Genomic DNA, 10,566 nt, shown 5'->3' with positions numbered 1-10,566 from the left:
AGCACGCGAGCCAAGTAATGAATCCAACAGCTCCAGATTCGTCGTCGAGGACGCACCTCTAGCAATCGAAAGCGAGGATGCTGGAACGAACGCAATACGCAAGCCACCGGTTTCCTTTGACATAGGCGATTCCACCGGCGTTCCACAGCCTCTCAGAGACCTGCGCCTGCCCCCGAGAGCAATGGAAACAACGCGATCCAAAGTCGGACGACGAAACGCGGCCGAGCTGGTCGCGCTGACCTAAATACCTTCGATTTCATACTCGACATCGCTGCGCCCGTGATCTCGCGATGTTGAGGCAGGCCTTCGTAGCGATTCCGCGGTAGGAGCCGAAACTGAATCAAGGGGAAAGGAAATCGACTTTCTCCGAGCAAAACGAACCCGAATCGACCTTTCTGGAGCGTCGGTTTCTCGCGGAAATCGTTCCCCAGTGCTCGATTAAGGCTAAGAGGAGCCTCTCCCTCTTCGCGAAACTGCGACTCTACGGAAACGAGAATGACAGTGTGGTCGGAATATAAGCGTGACGGTAGCCGTCTCCGCGGGGATCAGTAGCCAGCGACGCCTGTAATTAATTCCTCGCTAATTAGGCTGCTTTGTCGCGTGCATGTACTAAAAATCGCCAAGGTCGCTCCGCTGAAGAGGCGCTCGTTAACATGCACGCATCGGTGCATCCTCCGTGCACTGTGAACGCGACTCGTGTCCGTGTTACGTGCGTGGATCTCTTGATAAAGAAGACTTCTTACTCGCTGGCACCGTAAGTAGCCTTCTTGTGCCTTCGACTTTCGCCTATGGCACTCTAAACGTTTCTCAAGCTACAGTTCTTTCTCGATCCTGACCCTTGACCGTGAGTTTCTTACTGGGTAACCGGATCAGCTGATCTAATTACGTCACTGTCGATCGCTGCGCTGCAATGTCCTCTAATTACGCGATTAATGAAACGATCAGGCGGAGCACGTGTGTGCCTGACGTCTAAGAGCGCGTGCATGCCAGCATCAAAGTCTCGTAATGCAACCTCGGCGCGTAACGCAATCAAGAACGGAGTGGCGTTACGTGCACCGAGGAGATCGGCTTTCGAATGGAAGCTCTTCGTGTTAGAAACGTTCGAATTACCTGATTCTCCAAAGAAGTAGTTGGAATCGTTTCGAATTCATTGTCAGATATTTTTCACCTCGATACACTTGAGAGGTTCGCTAATGGCTTGACGATTTTGCTTGCGCAGGAGACAGGTGAGATCGAATGGTGTTCAGGGGCAGACGATCGCGTGTCGGAGGGAATCGGTGGATCTGCCTGGAAGCAGCGTGTTCACGCAGCTCATTTTTATCGCGCCCCGTGAGAGGAGGATAAGAGAGCGTTGCACAAGAGAGCGTGCGAACGGAACGACCCTTTATACAGGCCGTAATAGTGTTCTCTCGCAGGTGGATCGACATGGGTGTGTATCTTGCTCTCTTCGTCGCTCGCTTGCCCTTCTCCCTCCGTCTCGCGCGCTTTGTTCTCTCCCGCTGCCTTTGACTCGCTGCGCGGTAAATTTCTTTCGACGGGATCACTTTTCTCCAGCCGTTCCGCCGGTATTTTCTTTCCATTACCGTTCGCGCCAGTCGAGGGAAGAGAGGCGAGCGATCGAATGCCCAAAGAATAATTAATATCTTCTTAATTACACCGAGCTACACTCGTGTAGAGAGGCTTTCGAAGAAGCGAGGGGCCCCGGAACATTTTTCCCAGCGCAACCAGACTCAAGGGGGACAACCGTTTCTTATAGTGTCTCTCAAACACTTAGTAAAACGTGATAGAGGCTACCCTCGGCCGAACGAGCCAAACAGCCTGATCGCTCGTCAGCCCGTCCCCGTAATTACGGACTAAATTCAACCCTCATGGGCGTTGTCGAGCTCCCGCCGCCGAAGCGAGGGTGTACTTTAGTCGTCGAACTCGCCGTAACGCGCTCTCGTATCCATCGTTACCGCGAGCCCGTTTAAATCATAATTGGGAAAAATCAATATACGCCGAGGGATACCTGCCAAACGCGTCCCCCGAAACCACGACACAGTGCCAATGCTCGTGGCTCGCGTCTCTGAACTTTCGCTGGAACCTATGAGCGAAGATATTTATCGGCAAACATCGTCGATCCTCGGATCTGGAAGTTCTGAGAAAGGAGCCTGCGATAGGCACAGGCTAAAATCGTCCCAGCTAGGGGGGTTGGCAAATTCCCGGGCGCTTGGGAGTCGCGAAGCGTCCTCAAGGTTCCCCGGTGCAGCGATTAAGCCGTCACTTGGGCCACTCGAGGCCACCCTCGCGATTCCATCGTGGAAGATAAAGAGGTACCGATTTGCGCCGTGGATGCTGTGCCGGCGATCCGCTCGTCGACGACAAAAGGGCGAGCAGACGGCCAGCCGATTCGACTCGATACAGAGAGACACGTGGAGGAGGGACGAAAGACGAACGGGCGAGCGGCGGTGCACAGTGTGCGGAGGCGAGCGTCACAGAGTGGAAAAGCGTACCGCGGGGGGATTTAGGTATTGATCGTGCTTCCCCATCGTGCATGGGGGTGGCTTCGCGCGCGGCAACCCCCATAACAGTTGCGTCGCCATTACAGCGCCATGGACCGGTGTACGGGGACGAAGCGGCGACAGTAAAAGCGGCCGAACTCGTCGAGCCCACGGACCGTGACAGGGGCTGAAGGGGCAGGCCTTTTCCTTTTCCTTTTCAACGGGGAGACACGGCCGATCGGGGGCGCGCGACAGGGACAGGGCGAGCCCCGGCCGCAAGGCAGAGCGAAAGGGAGGGAAAAAAACGAGCCCCCGGTGGAACGGAGAAAGAGGGCGAAAGTGGCAGGCGGTAGAAGTCGCGTGCACGGCCAGAAAGGTCTGCGTGGCTCGCCGCGAAGCTTCCGAGCAGAGCGCAAGCTCCGAACACCTTGTTTACATTCGACCAACGCCGCCGAGGAAGCACGTTGCTCCAGGAAAATAACCGAGCCGCTTCGTGGACGAAGCAGCGTGACGGTGGACACGGTAAAGGGGGGACGAATCAACAGAGATATCGCGAAAGAGGAGCCGCTTCCACAGGGAATACCAGGGGACTTGGACTGAGAATTCGAGTGAAAGATCCGCGACGCAGGGCGTTCCAGGGACGCATCGTCGTTGCTTAATGGACGGGTGAGTACGCTTCGCACCTAAGTGCACGTCGAGTGGCTTTTTTGGTTAGGCTTTCCTCCCCCTCGCTCGCAGCCAGAGCACGCGCGTCGCGCTTCTTCTTTGGTCATAGATAACCACTTTCCTAGACAAGCAAATTCCTCGAGTTGTACTGCGTTGGAGGCGATCCGTTCAAGGGCATGCAAATTGGGTAACGATCGACGCTCAACCGTCGTCGCTTCCTTTAGACGCTCCTCGATCAGGGAGAAGTCAAATTTCTGAGATTCCTCGTAGTGAAGAACGTGGTCAGAGGGTTTTCCCGCGCTACGCCGCTTAATGACGCACCCTATATGGTGCCCAGTGAAACGCTCTTTAGATTGCAACGGAGCTCGCTCTCTTATTGTTCTTCGTCCATAAGCGATCGCTCGGGAAGTGAACGAGATCGCTAGGCGTTCGTGGAAATCAGGAAAATCGAGGGAAGTTTGAAAAAGAGCTCGCCGCGCGCTACGATCGCTTTATGGCGGACGCGATGATGGCCAATTAGAGAATTCATGGTTTGGCCGTCGATCGGTTCTCGCTGACGCCTCGCGAGGGCCTGATACGACAACGGAACAAAGACGATCCCGGTCTCGGCGACGACGCTTTCGCGGTCAATGACTTTTCCGCAAAACAATATCCACGCGAGCTTTATCGATTCCCGAGACGGCCGGTCGCGTGTAGCGAACGCATCAGGTACCACACGTAACAACCGGGATAATAACATCCGTGGTCGAGCTATTTACTCGCGCCACATCGCCCCAATTACAGGATAACAACCTGCTAATCGATAAGCGAGCGTGACAGACGAATCGACGTTAATTAGCGTCCGCCATGCAGGCAATTCACTCTCATTGATGCTTCTTAAACGCTCGATTTTTCACTCGCCCCATCAAATAATAACCTCTGTCCAAGAGAGTAGGTATCAGAAGGTTGAAGAATATGAAAACTTCCATATTTGTCTCTTAAAAATTCTGTTTCTCGTACGCGAGGATTCGCAGTTTACTCTGCGCGTTTCGATGCAATAACATCCTGCTGAAAAAAAAAATACAATCTCCCGTCGAACGTAAATATTTGGTTGGTCCCCGCCTGGCACACGATTCTCGTGGAAAGCGTCGCTGGGGACGGCGTAATCGATACCGCCCAATTAACATGTTGCTCGAATTAAACGGCCAGCGATTCGCCACACGGGAGCACCGCCGAGTCGCGGAACTTATCGACCGACCACTATCTACGGCGACACGAGCCAAAAATCGAGTCAAGGTCCGGGCAAATAAAAATCAGAGACAGGATCGCGGCGCGCGGGCAAACACAAGAGTCTGCGACCCGTGCGCGTATATAACGGGTGTCTGCGTTCACCAGGCCGTGGCATTGAACCGCGCCGTCACACAGTGGTTCCAAAGTGCCTTTTTGTGGACAAAACCACGTATCTCCGTCAATTCTCAACCGATTTTTGATTTTTTTTTTTGCTCGTTTTGTCGGGGATTAAATTTGCTAAAATGTCAGACAGTAGTTTTCCAAAAATTTCTTTAGGGATTAAACAAAAATTCTGAACTCTTGGTTCCGAAACAACGAGTTTATTAACCTTTTTTTTTCATTTAGTTAGTCTTCTTCAATATATTCTACATCTTCTTTATAATTAAACGAAAGATATTTTGCGTCTTTTTCAAGTGCAACAGACGGAGTTGACCATTGGGACCTCAAAATCGAAATTAAAGGATCCGATGATATTAATAAATTATTCATTATACCAAGTTTTCGTTAAAGTATCAAGTGAATTCTTTTTTTAGTTTTCTTACGTTTCTTTCGTTTAAACATTAACTGAATTCTGTTTTTAGTTTTCTTACGAAAACTTGGTATAACTGTGGATGTTCCAAGACAAGGTTCGGGTATTTCCAATGATGGGAATACAGCGCGACGATTTTTCCGCAATTGGAAGACAGTAGCAGAAATCACAGAGGTGAACGAAGAACTTACCTATTTACAAATTTTTTATAATTTCACAAGTTCTGTCATGTGGAAGCAGCGTAGAAAAAAGATAGAAAAAACATATTTCGGTCGCAATTCAGGTATTTGATATTGTAGCAAATTTAATCCCCGACAAAACGAGCAAAAAAAAAAATAAAAAATCGGTTGAGAATTGACGGAGATACGGAATTTTATCCACAAAAAGGCACTTTGGAACCACTGTGCGTCAGGGTCGGGGGGGTAGAAGAACGTGGACGAAGGGGGCTGAAAACGGAGAGATGGAAAGGGATGCTCGACCTTCGCGTACCACGCACCCCCTGTTCCTTTGTTCCGCTCATCCTGGCCGAGGAGATCGCGAAACGTCGCCGTGCACGGGGAAAGGTGGGACCTGTATAAATTACGCGATCCCCCGTCTTAATTAGAGGGATCATCCCCCCCGGTTCTGTCGGACAGGAAGGCGAAATAATTACATTCGGCTGGGGACATTCTTTGATTCGCGGCGAGACCGCTCGAGTGGTCGACTTCTATCGATCTCCACGCGGCACGGCGCAACATTCTTCGTATTTTGAGCGGGAGGTTGGCGCGACAAAAGTACTCGGTGTCGCGGACCGAACATCAAAGACGTTGCTCGCACAGAAACACGCTTTGGGCCGTTCGAGATTAAAGCCACCCAAGGCAGAGAATTTCTGGGGCGGCTCGAGGGCGCGTCTCGTTCCCCTACGAGGCCTCGAATCTTCAAGCGAGATCTTGTTCCCACCGACTAATATAGTATCGTAGGAAGGTATGGTGAAAGCACACAGAGGGAAAAGATCGCTCGTCGAAGGAACATCGGGCAAGCAACGCGGAAGAGTCGGGGCGGAAAGCACGCAGCCGATCGGTGGCGCGAATTTCGACGGTTGCGCGAAACGAGGGGCGACAGCGGTCAAAGGGAAGCAACGATTCGCGGAGAGAAAGGAGCGAGGTATCGGGTGCCCATCATAAAACCACGATTATTCCACGCGAGCCGCCAATCGCGGCGCGAGTGCCTCGCCACGCGGCTCACAGTCACGCGGTGCACGTCAGTGAAGCTTCCCAAACAGTTTTGCGTACCCTGTGACGCGGATAAATGGTGACTAAATCGATAAAACTGCTGGAGAAACACGGACGATGACGATAGGAGCACAGGCGAGCTACGATTAATTGAATTTCTGTCGATAGAAGTCTGATTGAAGTTGCCTACTGTACGTGATCATTGGTGAACGAGGGTTAAGTCGTGTAGATTCTGCAGGGCAAGGTCTGCTAGTGAATTATCCTGTCCGTCGAAGAGTTTCAAGATTCATAATGGAGGTAAGGCATCGCCATTTCATGAACATTGAAATTTACGAGAACTTTGTCATTGTATCCCCCCTTCCTCGAGATCCGCTCTCGGGACACCAAAATTGATTCGCTCTGTAGCTCGAGAAGGTTCGAAATGGATAGGAATTAGCATAGATTTCGTTCACAGAGCGATTTCTCTAGTAGCACTCGGCAATCGCGATGCTTTCCGCGGTCAGGTGAAAGTTCGCGGGGATTGCATTCGTCTACGCGAGGGTACCGTGCCTAACGAGGTATGAAATTACGGTAATGGATCCGTTCATGACAGAGTTTTTCTCGCGACAACTTTGCCATCCGATCGGTCGGCGTCTCCCGTTTCAGCGTCGTCACTTATCCACGGTGTCTAAACATTCGACTGCCGGAACACCGATGGAAAGAGAACGCGGGAACTCGTCGCGTTTTTTCCCTCCCGTTTCCGGCGCATATCATCCCCACGACCCAGTTTCACTCTTAAACTCCTCTCCGCTTTTTCTCCTCGTTTTTTTTTTTCCAAACCGCGGCGCGCTCGCTGCTTCCCGTGGAATGCCTGGAAACGCCGAGGAACGCGGAAAGCGGATAATATCGGACAGGGAGGAACAATGGCGGTTGTAATCATCGTAATTGCTGCGATTATTATCCGAGCGCGATGCTGCTGTTAGAATATCGGCTTTCCAGAAGGCTCGTGGAGCAGGCCTGAATATACAGCCATTAAGGGGGTATTCTAACCAAAAATTCTATTTTTTTTTTGTTTGATTTGCAAATATTTTAGGGTTTCGAAAATATGTCTCTAAAATATTAAGGTGAAATTCGAAAAACTCCCAGAGTTATAGGGGTTTAAGGCCGCAGCGTGGCAGGCAGTCGTTCCCTCGACCCTTGTGTCTAAAGAGGCTATAACTGCCAGCAGAGAAGAGAGAACTGCCCAACATGATTTTTTTGAAGCTCGGGAAGGTTTCCTCTACGGTCCTGGTATACCAGATTAGGGATAAGTTACAGAAATTAGTTGTTATCTACCGCAAGTTAAACGCGTTTTTCTTGAAACAATTTTTTTAGATCGGGCGCACATTTTTCTCAAAAACTACTGGACCGATTGAGCTAAAATTTGACACACATTCAAAGTGAATGTGTACCTATAGCCCGAACTAGAATTATATAAATAGTTTCGATACAACCTCCCCCACACCTTGTTTTAGCTCAAGAAAAGTCGAAAAAATCAAATATAAATTTTTAAACAGCTGTGATTTCGGTAATAATGTCCGGACTTGGTTACATCTAGTTCGGGCGATAACTACACTCATGTAGATTAAAAAAATCTTTGGTACTTTCATTTCAGATGACTAGGATGGCCGCAATTCGTGCGCCCGGTGGGGCCGGTTTTTGATGACATGACCTGCGCTTCAGCGTGTAACTTGTACAAATTTCAATATAATGCATTCCAAAAATTTGTGTTGATAGTTCAAACACTGCTAAATATGTGTGCAAAACCCCTGCCTTGTAGGTGCGATAGGTTTTCCAGAATTAATTTTCAAATATCACCTTCAAAAACGAGTGTCTAGACTAGAATACCCCCTTAACGCGTACGGTTTCCCCATTAAGGGGATGAGAATAACGAAAACACGAATGCAAAATCGATCCTCAGGGTGCACAGAAAGTCGACACTTCGATCGTTCTTTACAGACACGAATCAGTCGATTAAGAAAGATTAAGCGTTCGCGGGGAAAGGACGATGGGATTCGTGAACTCGTGACCCCAATGAAAGTCGGAACGCTCGAGAATTTCGCTGTTGCGGTACGCAGCAGCGCTCATTTTTCTCCAACTCCTTTCATTCGTGAGCAAAAGCTCAATCCCGATTTTGTCTTTTACTAGAGGAAAACATTGTATCTTCAAGATCGCGAGTCTTTGTATATTCTTCTCTCGAACGAACCTACCTCGACGCGTTCTCTCGGAAGCGACGCGGTGCAAGAGGTTCGCGCGCGGGCTGGGTCGATGGACGGTACATGGGCGTCGCGACGCCGGCGCCGGCACGAAGCTCACAGGTGGTCGCCATGCAGTCTGGCCGTGTTTCGTGTCGAGTGCCGCGCGGCAGCACCTCGACGTGCCGTTTTTCGAGGTCCACGACCGGTCTGCCGGCCGAATCGATCCGTCGCCGCCACTTCCGGCTTCCGATTGTTGTTGTGACGCCGCGTGCCACCCCCGCTGAAGCCGGGTACCCTGCGTGGCTTCCAGGCCTCGTCCTCGACGCACGCCGCCACCAGGACACGACCATCGTAAGCCTCCCTCGTTACGACCCCAGGCAACCTTCCTTTCCCCCCCCCCTCGGCTTCGTAGTTACAACCTGGACGCCCTATTTCAACGGGGCGGGTGGTGGGAGAAGATGATTCCACGGGGAGGCCCTCTTGGCGAGGATAGCAAGGTTCACCAGTGAATTTCTAGTAGGCAGATTTTGTGACTGGAGGATTCTCGAGAGGCTTCCCGTGGGTTGGTGTGTAGTGGCACTCTGGTTCAGGGGATGCTGCGGGGTGTTCTAACCTATCTCAATCCTAACCTGCACGCTACCAAGTAGCACGCTGTGTTTAACCAAGGACTAGTTTCGCAGTCGCTTTGATGATTGGAGTTAGGAGAATTGGGAGTTTAGAGAGACGCGAGGAAGTATGAAGTGTCACGTTTATTTCGTTTCGTCAATGGAGACGTTATCGAGCAGCGTGTGAATGGAGCAGGGTGCTGGATATTAAGGTGGTGAACGTGTTACTGAAATAGGATAGGAAGGACAGGCTTGCAGCAGTGTAAGGAAGGTCAGGGCATAGACACTTCGATAAGCTAGCACGCCACGCTATTGAAATATTCAGGAATCGTTCGATACTGGTGGAAAATACCGACAGAGTGGCTATATCGATCAGGTTCGACAGAGCGATGGCGGGCGGAGCCGGCGCGATACATAACCCGGCCGTGTTTTCGTTTTCGAAGACTCCTACTACTTATCCGTCAGTCTACGTTCTCGCCGGCCCCCTTCATTGAGACCTACCCCTACGTCGCGGCCTACATACGTGTTGCTCCCCTGACATCGCGTACCTATGTACACATCTTCCTCAGTGAACGAACTCCACTTGCTACAAGAGAATCCCAATATGCTCGAATCGAGTCACCAATTATTCCTCGAGATCGCGCTTCAAGCGAGCATTATGCCCTTCATTCTTGCACGACGCGGAACAGCTTTGCAATCGGATCTGAATACAACTTGTGACAGTTTATACGCGTAAAGATTCCACGATTAATTCTCGATGGAGGCACGCTGTTCTGCTTCGTGCACCAGTAGCTTCGAAACGAGAGCTTTGGGGAATATGGTTTCCATGGCGGTTCAAGAACGTAGGTGAAAAACTGCCTCTCAAATGATAGGACTTCCAAACTCGGCACTATCGCGCAGAAGGACGTGCTTCATTTTTAATTACATGCCCACTTTCCTCCCCTCCGCGCCGGCCAGCAACTTGGCACGCAATTACCGAGTTGCACGCTCCGAGTTGTACCTGCAACGCCAGGCGAGAGTGAACAACGAACTTTCACTCGTGATTCGTTACTGTGCCGTATGGGGGATTAAAAAGAAGTGGGCTGAGAAAACGCGGGGGTGCAGTTGGTCAGAGCATTAAAATCACTGACACAGATGGAAACGACCGACCCTCGGGCTTTCAGGCTCGCCGGTTCATTAGAAATCGGTTATCTCGTAGTCGCCGGGAAGCTACTCTCGCTGGTAGCTTCTCTATCGCTCGCATTCAAGCCTGGGAGAGCTTATTCCGGGACAACGATCCGCGATGCGTCCTCTCGGCCCGCTTGAAACGTGAATTTCCATCGAAACGAGATACCAAAGCGAAGAGACAGAGAACCGCGGACGGCTCCGTGTACGATTTGCAAAACTGAATCGACTTGTCCCTGTTTCGGCCTGATGCCTGCAACGGGAAGTGGAAGGCACTCGAGCTCGAGACAAAAACATGCAAAGAAATCGCGGTAAATCGCGGTAAATCGCGGAACCCGGAAGAATATTAATAAGCAGCAGAGAAAAGGGGTGCTCGAGATCGACTGGAGAGGCTCCGCGGGCCAGCCAGCATTTCAGATGCTAATT

This window comes from Andrena cerasifolii, chromosome 9 (assembly GCF_050908995.1).
Source record: "Andrena cerasifolii isolate SP2316 chromosome 9, iyAndCera1_principal, whole genome shotgun sequence".
NCBI lineage: Eukaryota > Metazoa > Arthropoda > Insecta > Hymenoptera > Andrenidae > Andrena > Andrena cerasifolii.
The sequence above is the reverse complement of the archived record's forward strand: the minus strand, read 5'-3'. Positions refer to the sequence as shown.